Here is a 13,852-nt window from a genome sequence, read left to right as displayed (position 1 = left end):
CAAAAGCAGAGTGGGAGCAGAGAGAAAACACGTCTGCACTCCTCAAGAGGCGGAAGTAGAAGTAGAAGAAATCAGGATCAAAAACACTAGGGAACTAGACATGACGCACTGAAACGATGTATGGAACTAAGGAACTCAGAAAACTCGACAATCTGGCGGGGAACTAAGGACACAGGTGGTGGTTAAATACACAGTGACTTGATACTGATAGAGTGCAGGTGTGGGTAATGACCAGGTGAAGCAGGGACAGCTGTGACAGGACATGAACCGGAAGTGAAGCTTGAGCAGACACAGAAACCAGGAGACTACCAAAATAAAACAGGAAACAACTAGAAACACAAACCCAGATCATGACAATTACAGATGAATCAAAGCATGACCTACTTGAGAGGGCGTAGGTTTAAATTACCAATTAACCTAACAGTTTTTGCAGCCTTTTATAATGTATATGACATTTTAAAAATTTTGTTACAAAACTTCTTGCTATAATTAGAAAGAGCATGTTTAGTAGCCAAGTACTAACATGAAACTAATAAATATAGCAATTTCCTGGATTAGAAGTCTTTGATAAACCTGACATGTATGTTTGTGTCAAGTCGTTACAGGTTTCTGTCATACAGAAGTTTTGTGAGTTGGTGTTTGGGATTTCTGGGACGAAGAGTCAGAGTAGTCATCCCCACATGCGTGGTGTTGCGCATCAGAGCCGAGTTCCCCGACGGACAAGGGAACTATGTTGGATTCAGACCACCAGTGGAATAACTTCTGAAGTACCTTTTTCATAAGGGACAAAGCTTTTTTTTCTTTCCAAGAATTTTATTTTTACTATTTATTTCCTTTATGGTTATCCTGTGATGCTTGGTTCACATGCAGAATGTGCAGTTTAAATATTATGTTTTCATCAATAAAAGTTAAGTTATTAAGCTATATGTCTATATGAGTTCATTGAAGTCAGTCCAATCTTAGTCCAAGCTAATTTTTATCGTTAATCAAACATTATTTTGACAGTTCAATTCAATTTATAAAGCGCCAAATTACAACAAAGTTATCTCAAGGCACTTTACAAAGTAAGGTTTAAGAACTTACACAACTAAACCCAACAAATCCCACATACAGCAAGCATTTAATTTGACAGCAACAGTGGAGAGGAAAAACTTCCTCCGTAACGAGGAAGAAACCTCCAGCAGAACCAGGCTGGATGTGGGCAGCCATCTGCCTCGACCGGTTGGGGTGAGGGGATAGAGAGGGAGAAAAGCACAGCAACAACAGAGCGCAGGATGGTTGGACCAGGGACTGGACACAGGCAGGATGGTTGGACCAGGGACTAGACACAGGCAGGATGGTTGGACCTGGGACTGGATACAGGCAGGATGGTTGGACCAGGGACTGGACACAGGCAGGATGGTTGGATCCGCAGTTTACAGCGGATCACAGCGGTTTACAGCAGTTTACCATTACAGACACCAAACTCTGAGTCCAATGATACCTGTAGGTGAAGACAGAGAGAGGGGGGAGAGGATCACTATCCTACATTTTACAGGCAGCCAGTGCAGAGAAGCTAATGTAGTAGAAATGTGATCTCTTTCTAAGTCCTGTCAGAACAGTCCGATGTTTATTGTCCAAGTTGGGGAGTGAAGGGAGCATTATGATGGACTAATGAAAGGAACGTTTGTAGAGCCTGGTAGAAGTAAGCTAGAAAGACCACAGATGGTTGGGGAGATGTCATGTTCTTTGTTGTTCACATCACACTGAAGCTGTGCAGAAGCTCTAGCAGATTAAGTCTCCAGGTCTTGCTTGCAATCACACACACCTGGGGGGAAGGTAAAGGCTTCATGGCATCACTGTAGAAGGTAGGAAACAAAATGGTACATTACTGAAGTGTCTCGTGTCATATTTAGGTTACAACTTTCTATAGCTTATATAAAAAATGGCAAAAAAGGAAGAGCCGTAATAGGGTGTGAAGTAAGTTTTCAACCTAGCTTTGCTATGGGTTGTTGAATCGTGAAACCATCGCATCGATGACCTCCCTTCTGTCAGGCCACTCAAAATCTGCACAAAGGGGCGCTGGAACAGGAATGTTCCGAAGTTCCTCCACATACCAGTCCAGCAGGACTTTCTCGAAGATAGTGTCAAGCAGATTTTCAACGTAATCTAGACCAAAGTATATGAAAGAAGGCAAACTATTACAGTAATTGATATTGTATCTGTTTTTGAGGACTGTTATTCACTTTTTTTTATTATTGGTTCACAGTAAAATATTATATATACACACTATTATATATACACACACCTACAAACACAACGTAAAAGAGGTGAACTTACAAAACGTTGGTGCTGCTTTGAGTGGTTTATCAACACACTCGCCCCTCTTTGCCTTTGGAAATGAAATCTTGTACAGCAGGTCTCCAGCAGCAGAGGTAGCCTGTGATCGGTCTGCATTTTCATTTAAGTGCAATGCGGCAAGGTAGAGTCAATGAGGACAACATTATATCACTCAATGCTTTGGTGTCCACATTATAATAACTGAGGATTTTTAAATTGGCAAATACCTGCATAGCATTCCAATATAGGAAAAAACCACACTCTTTTGGGCAAATCGAATTATTACACTATGGAATGCTTCTAACGATGAGGACTGGTGAAGGGGGCTCAGCTTCTCTGCGTCCTTTAGTATTCTTTTATTAGTCATAATTTTCTCCAACTCTTGAAGAGATGGGGAACCTACGACGGCATAAAAAATGCATTTGTAACCAAACAAACATTTTAGGAAAAAAGTACTGTATGTTCTATTTTTTATTTACCTTTTGACAGCCATTTATGTTTGTCTCGCGTGTGCTTCACAGGATGAAGGCAATTTGGGAAAATCGGATCCTCATGTGTATGTACATCCTGGACGTGATTTATGAGAGACATCCATTTGGCTATTTTCTCTGGTCCTGTTGATGATGTGGCAGCAGTCCAATAAATGTGATTTCTGATCGCCTTTATCCACGTCTGTAGCTTTTTACATTCTTTAGTTTTTGAGGCATTCTCCAACTTCTTAGTGATTCCTGTAAAAGTAAGGCAATTTGTGATGGCAGAACAAGTTATTCCAAAAGGACACAAAAAATATATATGTCTGGAGTAATACATTTACCTTTCTCTATGTGCCACACATCGTAGAATTGCATTATCTTCTCCTCTCTCAAAATTTTCTGAATGGCTGGATGGCGATCAGTTACTATTGAATCCAATTTGACTCCATGCTGTGACATTTTTGCCAAGCTTAATCCCTCTTTCTCCATATTGTAGCTTCCACCGACCTCATTACTCTAAATATCAAATGAAGGTAAAAAAAACATGTAAACATGTTCCATGTGACACAAATCACAAGTTCTTTATTACATTGACTGCCAACTGACCTGAACCAACTGCAAATCCACCACTTTGTTGGTCGTGAGGTCCACCATGGTGTAGCTTCCATATTTAGCCGAGTGCCCTGGCACATAAAAAGGAAATGCTTTTTTCTCTCACGGACTTGGTATATCTATTACACAGACACCTATGTTAAAAACTGATTTTTTTCAGGATTAAAATGTGGTTATTGTTAAAGTTGTGGTACTTCTTGTCAAAATAGCACAAACCACAATGACTTGTACAATAAATATGAAAAGTTGGGTTTAGTTGTTGAAAAGAAATACATAGAAATTACTCACGTTTTTAAATTTGAAATACGAAGCGCCACTGATGTAAATTGCAGCAGACAGATGAATGTTGCCTGCTGGGGTACTACCAACTAAAGGTTAGCTATTCCATCTTTAAAAAAAAAAAAAAGACAGTGTGTGCAGAGCTGTTCCACAGCCAGGAAGGTGACCAACCTCCTTGTCTTGACCTCACACCTCCGTTTGCATAAAGGACAATACTCAAACAGTTCCATTAGACAAGACTCATAAACAATGTATTTTGCCTGGTTGTGGAGTGAGGTACCTTGTACAGCACTGAAAAACAAGAGCAGATGGATCACATTGACATAATATATGATCCATATATCCCTAATATATGTGTACAACAGTTATAATAATCAACAGCCAGTTATTCAGATGAACTTTTGAACAATTTCAGATCTGGATGTTGTAGTATCTCCAGGTTCATAGGTTTCATCATGCTGAAGGGAAGGCTCAGTGACTGAGGATCCATCTAAAGGATCATCATCCTCCTCCAGCTCCAAACGTGCTCGCTGAGATGGTCTTTTAATAGGTGTGGATGACAGGACAGGTAATTGAAAAGCACCAACTGTGCTGACACCAAAGTCTCTGCTTTCAACTGTAGCCTGTTGACCTAGCAAAGAAAAAAATCTTCTAAATCAAATCTAGAATAGTATACAGAATACTGAATAGTGCCATACTGTTGTAACAATCAAAATATAAAAACAATCATCATACTGTACATCCCTTTACTCCTGTGGTGAGCTTCTAATGTTCTGCGAGACAGCTGTGTCCCAACAGCCCGCAGTGCTGTCTGGGTTTGACAGCCCACCGCCTTGCGTTTGCGTACCTGTGATGTGTCCGCCTGTAGAAAAACACCGTTATATTTATTGCTCCCTCACATCTTACACAGTAACTGACCGGACAAGCAAAACACATTGAAACACAAAGTAACTAAATTGAATGGTTACTGTGACATTTCAACCAGACAAAAGCCCGCTCTACCGCGCTCAGCCGTTAGCAGGGCACTAGCTACTAGCTCACCCCCAGGTGTGTGTGGTTGCAGCGGACCACGGTAGCACATGTGGAATCGTGTGCGTCATTGCCGCTTACCTCTCTGTGTGGCTGTAGTAATTAGCAGTAACTGCAACACGGCAGTGGCACGATTAGTCGTCTGTTTAGCTGATAATAGCGAGGTAATGGCACACTAACAGCTATAGAAAATACAGGAGCAAAGCTACGTGCCTACGATTCCAGCTGGAGAGACCCAGACTGCCTGGACAGACTGGGTATAGCCTTTACCTTCCCCCCAGGTGTGCGTGATTGCAAGCAAAAAACAAAAGCTCGACACACCGTTCCCTGCCTGTAGCCGCTTGAAAGCCGATAGTCATTAGCTTTTCCCCACACAGGTGTGTGGCTGCAGGAGCCCACATAAGCACATTTGAAGGGGACAAAGGCTCGGTGGACTGGCTGTAGCCATTACCATAGATAGCTAGCTATTAGCTTGCCTCACACGTGGGTTACTACATTTTAAACAGACAAACATTTTAAAACATCTTAAGTATCAAACATGTACTTACTTCAGCAAGGGGATTACGGATTGTTGGAATAGATCCCTTTATCAACAGGAGCCGCGAAACAAACCCTGCATTGTATGCAACCTCGTTTTCGAAGCAGTCCGAGGTAAAATGAAATGCACATACATATAAATACTGAGGCAGTGTTTCTGGCACCGGTCCGTTAAAAATAAAAGTGACCCACAAAGTCTTCACTTGTTGGTCCCTGGGTAAAGTGAATAGACTTTGGTGTTGGTTAGAACACCCAAGAACTGAACAACTTCTGTGAGAGGACATGCGTGCTGCCAAGTTCGTCTGTTCGTCTGTTCGTCTGTTCGTCTGTTCGTCTGTTCGCGGTGAGTGAGAGGGGGGAAATGGCGGAAGTCCAGTTTTGGTCCGGGATCATTGTGGGGGTGGTGGTTCAGGATTTGCAAGGAGAACTTCCTACCACTGTGACGAAACCTGGGACACGGTTTCAGAGTAGGTCGTGGTCCGTTTTCATTGGATGAGAAAATTTACGTTTTTAAAATGTGAAAAAAGGAGGAAATGCATTTCTACCGTGCTCAGTGTGTGTATATGTGACCCATAGAGTCATAGGAACCAAAATGTCAAAAAAGTGGATTTTGCATGTTATGACCCCTTTAAGCAGCTGCTGCCATGTGGTGAGAGAAGGTACTGCATGGAACTGAACTTTCACTGAGAGGACTTGTTCCTTCCGAGTCATATAAAAGATTAGTTCATATTGAATGAATCGTTCACGAACGACACATCACTATTTTCCTCAGACTGAAGAAGCTTCTGGACTTTGTCAGTTGTTAGGTTTTTCTGGCTGGTTAAAAAATGGTCAAGTAAATTTAGTGCTAATCAATATAATTACAGTAGTAAGTAGTAAAATTATTATTCTCATAAATAAAATATCCATGTGGTTTATTAATGTTTGAGTAAAGGGCGTTTTATTCAAAACTGCTATGACTTTTTGCTTTAAAGTCTGAACAGACTCTTGCTGCACATAAAGCAACCATTGTCACTTTAGTTGATTCTTCAATACTTAATCAATGATTGAGTTACAGTTTAACCATGATCTATTTTATGTGATTAAAACAACGCTGAACTTTAACGTTAATTTACTGATAGTTTTGTTTAATTTATAAAACATTGATTTAATGTTTATTTTATGTCAGTCTGTTTAAAGTAAAATACAAACAGCTATAGTTTTTGTACCTATTCTGATAAACTTGGTTTATTATATAATAGTATTTACTAATTCTGCATTGGTGAAATGTTCTTGTTAAGCAGCTCACAGAAGAAAGAACAGGGAAGGTAGTTTAGGAAGATGCCTCAAAGGGGGTGAGCACCATTAACACCTGTGTGATACACAAATGAATGGTAAAGCGTTTGACAAGGCTTAAACTCAGATCTAGGCTTGAGTCCTGCCTTTGACACTTATTTTACAGCAACCTAAAAAACTCTGACCCTAATATTCAACACTATGCATATGTTTGATGATTGATAAATACTATTTATAGAAGATTAACAAGTTCTTATTTTGACTTTACATTAGGTTAGGCATGGCAAAGAATAATGCTCGTCTGGAATATATAAAGCATGTAATATTACTTGAATAATGATTATAAATGATAAATTGTTGTTTTGGTTAAATATTATATACAAATTAGTTCATTAATGAGTTGCCATTTCATTTAGGTCATGTATCACAAATATATCCCTTGAATCAAAATGTATTTCGTTTTTAAATCAAAATCAAATCAGGTAACAGTAACACTGCACCCGAAAAACCAGTCTGACCAGGTTTGTATACTGACCATTCTGTCTGAAAGGAGGCTTCTATTGTTATGCTTATCTAAGCTTGCTTATAACAGTCAAATGTTTTTTTTTAATTGAAAACAGCTCCTGAAGCATGCAGGCTGACACACACTACATCCAAGTGGATATGACCAAATTTGGGATTTCTTTAGGTACATTTGTAAAGTCCAATTCAACCCAACATACCCAGTAAGTGATAAACTTCCAGAGGTTTGGCAGCTGTGGCAGCGTGAGCTGCTGTTCTTATGCTTGTCTATAATAAATAAAGTAAGTACAATACTCAACTCTAACATGAATTCAAATTGTACAAACTTGCATTTTCTCAGCTTTTTAGTTGCTGTAAAATGCTGCTTCTATACTTAGTACTTGTACCCTGATTACACAGGTCAGACACTAAGCTTCTCGGATCAAAGCTCCACCTTTTGGTTTTACCCTGGAATCGCATTATGTGTGCTTAAAATGGGGGTGGCCACAATAGCATGTTTAACACCTACACCTAGGAGGGTCAGCGCCTGCAAGTAGACTGTAATCAGCAAAAAATAGCTGCTGCATCTGTAATAATTCAATGGCTTCACTTATTATCTTAAAGCTCCCTGATCATACAGCTTTTCACTCTAAAGAATATTGGACTTCAATGTCTCAGTAAGGTCTCTGTAAATTTTAATTTCATAAAACCCTTTAGTCCACACTGCCCCCTGTCAATATGTGTTTGTCACTCCCCATCAGCAAACGCTGTGTTTTCTGGGCGTTTTTCAAGCGAAGCTGCTCACCAGACCTCTGTCCGGAAGCGCATACCTTTTCGGGATCATTGTGGGGGTGGTGGTTCAGGATTTGCAGGGAGAACTTTCTACCAATGTGACGACAACTGGGGAACGGTCTCCGAGTCTGCCTTTAATCTTGCTTAACCAAAAGACATGATTTTCCATGCATCGTTCATTTGAGTATAATAAACAGAAGCCCCCATTGTAATGCAGACTGTAACTGTACTGTAACCATGCCATACAATATACTACTGTATCTATATAGTACCAAACAGTGTAACATCACAAACTAAGAGGTGAAATATCAGAACTAGCCGTGGGTTGATTTTTCAGTGTTTGAATTTTAGGAGAACGCTCACTTCCACCCAGCTTGAGCATCACAACAGCTGCTGAACAAAGGTAAAAGTGTTTTTCATGTATTTAGGGTAGTCAACGCGTTGACCAGTCCAAAGACAGAAAATCAGAGGCAGATTGGCCAGTTACTCCCTCACCACACTGGATTTCCTCTGGTGTTTCACTGTACGAGTCCTTGTCATTTACATCATAAAATATAAAACTGTTAAAAAGTGTAGTCTACTGGTTGTAACCCCAAGAAAAAAAAACGTTATTTCATAAAGCAATAAGACTAACATACCATTACAAAATATGCAAGCCCTAACTTTGAAGACTTACAGTGCAGGTCTTCAAGAATGTGGAACGATCATCCCTCAAGATGACTGGAAGTCTTCTCCCAGGCATTTGTGTCTGTTAGCTCAGTCTTCTGAAATACATAACAGAACATTTTTTGCCTAAGAAATGCATGAGAGATGAAAAGGAACGGGAATAACAGCAAAATACAATGAACACAGAAAAAGTATATGAAAATAAAGGTTATTTGTCCTTACAGACATTAAACCTCACAAAGTGATATTGTTGGTCAATTAGTTTACATGGCTACATGTAGTTAAAAGGCTTTCCTCTAACAAACGTCTCATGAACCCAAGACATGTTGCTAAGTTAGCTAACATGTGACTGAAAGGTCAGTTAATTGTCTGGTAGTTAACTTAAAAGAGTTAGTAAGCTGACAAAAAGTCTACACTATTAAGACAGTGGAAAAATGCAGCATGTTCTTACTCACCAAACTTCACGTTAGTTGAACCGTTCTTCTCAGGTGGAGCTATGAGTGTGTCGGAGACTGTCTGTGATGCTTTATCCGTTGTTTTGCCAGACGTTTAGTGTGCATAGTCTGCGTTACAGGATTGTTTTACTGAGAAGAATCCAACCAAGGTTTTCTGCTGCGGCTTGTAAAGGAATCTCTCAGTTTGCTGCTGCAGTCTAGGTGTGCAGTAGGTATTTACATTTGAATACAATGAATATATGAATATAACATTAAAAAACCACATATGAATACGTAACCGTGGAGGAAAGCTACCCCATTAATTTAAAACAATGAAGTGAGGTGCTGTAATAAAAGGCAGAAACGCTATGGATTTTACCTCTGCTAAACAAGCTTTGTCCAGCGAAACTGAGAGTAATCACAAAATAAACCACATGTTGGCAACTGGCGTAAAATCTATGTATGTATTTATTTATAGTTTTTATGTGCTCACTATTAACAAATATTGTTGGTATACATTGTATGTTTACCCTCTGCTTTGATTATTATCATTATTATTGTTAATCATTATCATTATTGTTATCCCTTATATTGATATTGAAACTCTACTATATCATAGAGCAAAAAACTTTACATTGCTCTGTGGAAGATGCTGTTAAAGCCATTGTTTTTAGGGTTTACATGTCTCACAGTAAAATCCGTAAAATTTGTTTTTCCATGGGTGACTTATCTATGTGGCATCTTTCTCAAATAAGATGACAATAGTTATTTGTGCACAATTATTTACTATGGCTCTATCAGAGTTAAAATTAAGTTTGTGTCTTTTAATCCTGAGGCGGTATTTAACACACACAAACACACACACACTAGGTTACACATTCACTCTTACAGTAGCTGCTCATGCTCACACTCATCTTCACCACAATAGCTGTTTAAATCTTGCTTTGTAGTGCATTCATTAACAGACCGATTCCACTTTAGCTAAGATGGGGGGAAAGAGGAATGTATGGAGGGACTTGTAATATATACTGTAGCCAGTAATTAGACACTGGGTCCTGTGTCGTGACTTTTGGAGAGCCATTTAGCTTCCTAATGAGTCTCTAACAGTTTATTGATGCCATTTTCCCATCACTTTTCTGACACTCACTTCCCTTTAGCCCATTTTTCCTTTGCCCTGTGGGGCTCCCTGAGCAACCATTGTCGCTAATTAATTGAAATTAGGACAGATTAAATGCATTCTAACTTTTCTCATATGTACAAAAGTACCTAGGGGAATGAAATTCTAATTTAGAAACTTGAGGATTTCTGGCTTGTAAACTGAATGGTGCCAAATGAGGTCTCTTGAACATTAACATGAATCACTAACGCATCTGAGAAATAGATGCTAACACAAGACTCATTGTCCAAAGGTTCCAGCTATACTGCTTTTATACAGTACAAACTAAGAATAGACCATAAGAGACAGATAAACTATACAAATATTTGCACAATAATGGAAGTTCCAGAGTTAGTCTTCTGTATATCCTTCCGTTATCCTGAACCAGGGTGCTTCTGAATCTATACTAGCTGACATTTGGTGAGATTTGGGGTGCACCATGCAGAGGTCGCCTGTCTGTCTAGTAAGCCACTGTGTGAGTAATGCTATTGGTAATATATAATTGATAATATTATTTAGAAGTAATTATCTGGGGGCTCCTTCCGGATCTGGGGGCTCCTTCCGGGGGGGGGCAGTGGACGGAGCCTTCACATTGATGGCTCTGTCTGCTGGACCCCTCGAAGAATTGACAATCTCCCAAAGTTCCTCATACTTAGCCACATACACATACATTTAGGGCCGGGGTTGGGCACTTTCACTGGGGCCTGGGGCTGAGGCCCGTTGTGGCCTCGCCCACTGGCCCTGGTGGAGAGATCACCACCCAGTTTTAACTGCAAAAAGACATTTAGGGTGAGGGGGGCACTGTCCGGGGGACACACTTTAGTTCTAGACACTCACGTCCAAGCTGGGTTGCAGGGTTCTGGGGTGCCTTTTCTGCTGCCCTCTGCTTCTTGGGGGAGTTGGGCGGGGCTCAGGAGGAGCTGCGGTCCCTGCCTGGGGCCACATGGATGGCAGGCCGGAGACCTATCCTCCCCACGAATGTGATCAAGCAAATGGTGTGGGTGCGAGAATGTATCTGAGAGTGCATTGGTTCATGTATGATTGACTAATTTGTTGTGAGAGAGTTTATGGTGTGTGTGTGTTGATGTGATGATGTGTGTTGTACGTGTGGGTGGGTGTATGTGTCTGTTTTTGTGAGTTTGTATGCGTGTGGTGCGGTTGGAGTGTGGGGGGTCCGGTTTTCCGCCCGGGGTACGATGATCGTCTGCCTGGGTGGTCTCTTTTCTGCTGACCCCCACCAATTGCTGGCCTTGTGCTGCAGGCCGGTGTGGTGCCAGGGGATGAGGTCGGGCCGATGGGGTAGGCCCCGCTCCGCTCGTGCAGGGGCGGTGGACTGGGGGTGGGCCCCACTCTGGGCGCGGGGGCATCTCCTGGCATGCTCCCTACGGACCGTGGGTCCTTGGGCTCCACTCTTTCAGGCCGACCCTCCCACCGGGGGGAGTGTTTGCCCCTGGTTCTCATGGGGCGAACAGCGTTGACCCACGGTGGCCCACTCTAACCTCGGGTGCTGTCTGCTGCAGCTCTGCCTGGGGGGCTCTGTGTGGGCGGCTTGGGTCGCAACACCTTCCCTCCTGGAACTGAAAGTGTGTGGGCTCCCTAGCTGCTAGGACTCTCTCCTCTGCTTGTTGGATGGGTGTAGTGGCCGAGCCCCTCACATCACCCTGGCTTCCACAAGTGGCATTGTTCATGCACCAACGTCTGCCTCACTCTTTGGGTGAATAATATTAAGCTACAGCCTTACTAACCTTGTAGTGGGACACTTTCCAAATCCAACTGTAAGTATTACTGATACTTATCACTACCAATATCAATAATATGTAAATATGGAAATTGTGGTGTTCTATGTCATTACGTTTATTAATGTGCACATACCTTAACACTATTATTGGTATTAGTATTAATCTCAAGGTAAACCACAGTACAACAGTTGTTTAGTTATGAATGTGTTAGCCTAAGGTACATCCCTGCTTCTTATTTATTTTGCTCCGATTGTTTACTTAACAGATTTGCTTGATTTCAGCAGCTGGTTGCACCCCTTACCCCCCCTCCCGCATACACACCCTAAAGGAGAACCGACTTAACCTGTCCACCAACACAGCAACATCACACATATTGTGGATAACTAAATAAACCATTAAATACACCATAAATCAAGAAGAGTATATATACTGTATATATACTCCTCTTGTTAAAGCAAAGCTGTCCATCACAATATGGCATTCAGCGTAAGATATGCTGCTTGTTAAACTGCTGGACAGAACAAAAAAAAAGTAACAGTAATTAGTAATAATCAACCATATGGACAGTAAAATGGAAAGTTACTGTCATAACCTGGACTGTTCAGTTGCCATGTCCTGTTTTATTTTCATGTACTTTGATTTGTCATGTTTAGTTTCTGCTTTCTGCCAGTCACCCTGGTTCTTAGCTGTATTAAATCTAATCAGTGTTCTAACTTTATGTTCTGTTACGTGCCTCACCAGCTGTAGCCTCTTAGTAAGTCCTCTTTGTACCGACCCTGGATCTTGTTTTTGACCGTGCCTTGCTTGCTCCCTGTCTGTACTGTTTTGGACTCTGCCTGGTGGATTGAACCTTGCCTGGAGACTTACTGCCATTGCCTGATCCCTGTCTGTACCGTTGCCTTCATCCTGCTACTCTGTACCGACCTTCGCCTGCCTGACCACGAGACGTATTAAAAGTTCCTCACTTGAAGTGTTGTCTGCTATGCTGTGCATTTGGGTCCTACACCACACCGCATTCCTGACAGAACAATCTGGCCAATCTTGGACCCAGCCAGCTCTTCCAAGTTGGTGATTTTTTGTTCTTGATTATTTTCTTTTGTACCTGGTGGAGACATTTCTTTTGGTTCTATGGATTTTGCTTGGGTGGATTTCACCGAGAAGTTCCGCCAGTGCTACTGAGGACGCCTAAGAACCGTCACGGAGGCGCCAACCCCCGAGGCTTGGTTGGACTCTGTGAATATCCTAATAGACATGCTTAAGCTGTAGTCTTGATGGAGACTACTGGTTCATTTGAGTGTGGTATGCGAGGAGCTGGATCTCACGCAGTGGTCTGCGTCCGCCAAGAAGGTGGTCCCCCATCCTCTTCCGGTTCAAGCTTCAGTCCCTGGTTCTCCACTCGGTTCACCAGGTTTGTCTTACGCCACCCGCCAAGTCTTTGCCCCAGATCTGCTTTGCTCCTTAGTTCCTGTTCCCTGTGTGGATCCAGTCCGTGCCTTGGTTTCTGCTCCTGGTTCTGCTTCAACTCTTGGAAGGATTAAACCGTTCCCCTGTCTTCGGCGCTAAGGTCAACGCCGACGGGGTACTAAACACAATCTTAGAGATACAGACTTATTTTTTTCTGAGCCATGTACTACGGCTGACTCTTCAGTGATCAAGCCTCATGCTTCCCTCTGTTCTCCTGACACCGCACCCCCACCTCTGTCCTGGTTCTTTCCGACAACACTATGGAGTGGCTTCGTCTCCATTGCTCACCCCCAGTCATGTTTCTTCTGGAGCTCCTGGATGTCCACAGGTCCGGACAGATGCCTGTGGGGAGGTGGTGGCACTTCTCTGGAGGATTCCTGGAATTTGTGAGGCAAATACAATAGACAATACTGATGTGCAACCTGTCCCAGCACTGCAACCTGTCCCAGCACCGCTGCCTGTCCCCGTCACATCACCGCTGCCTGCATCCACTCCCATGTCTCTGCCTGCAACCCCGATCACGCCTGACCACGGCTGCACCAGTCGCATGACAACTACCTAGCTCCAGCCCTGCCA

At 42.1% G+C, this 13,852-nt stretch overlaps 1 long non-coding RNA gene across 1 annotated transcript; it reads right to left on the bottom strand.

The window, feature by feature from the left end:
- Nucleotides 1–494: 494 nt before the first annotated feature.
- LOC121202678 (uncharacterized) lies at nt 495–5,332 on the bottom strand. Its single transcript, XR_005898502.2, has 8 exons — nt 3,693–5,332; nt 3,399–3,475; nt 3,134–3,308; nt 2,799–3,047; nt 2,547–2,718; nt 2,320–2,430; nt 1,973–2,148; nt 495–1,838 (listed from the first exon to the last, which is right to left on the bottom strand). It is a non-coding gene; the product is annotated as an uncharacterized LOC121202678 (long non-coding RNA).
- Between the last annotated feature and the right edge of the window lie 8,520 nt (nt 5,333–13,852).

The sequence above is a fragment of the Betta splendens genome, chromosome 13 (assembly GCF_900634795.4).
Source record: "Betta splendens chromosome 13, fBetSpl5.4, whole genome shotgun sequence".
Taxonomy (NCBI): domain Eukaryota; kingdom Metazoa; phylum Chordata; class Actinopteri; order Anabantiformes; family Osphronemidae; genus Betta; species Betta splendens.
This window is presented reverse-complemented; position numbering and strand designations above follow the sequence as displayed.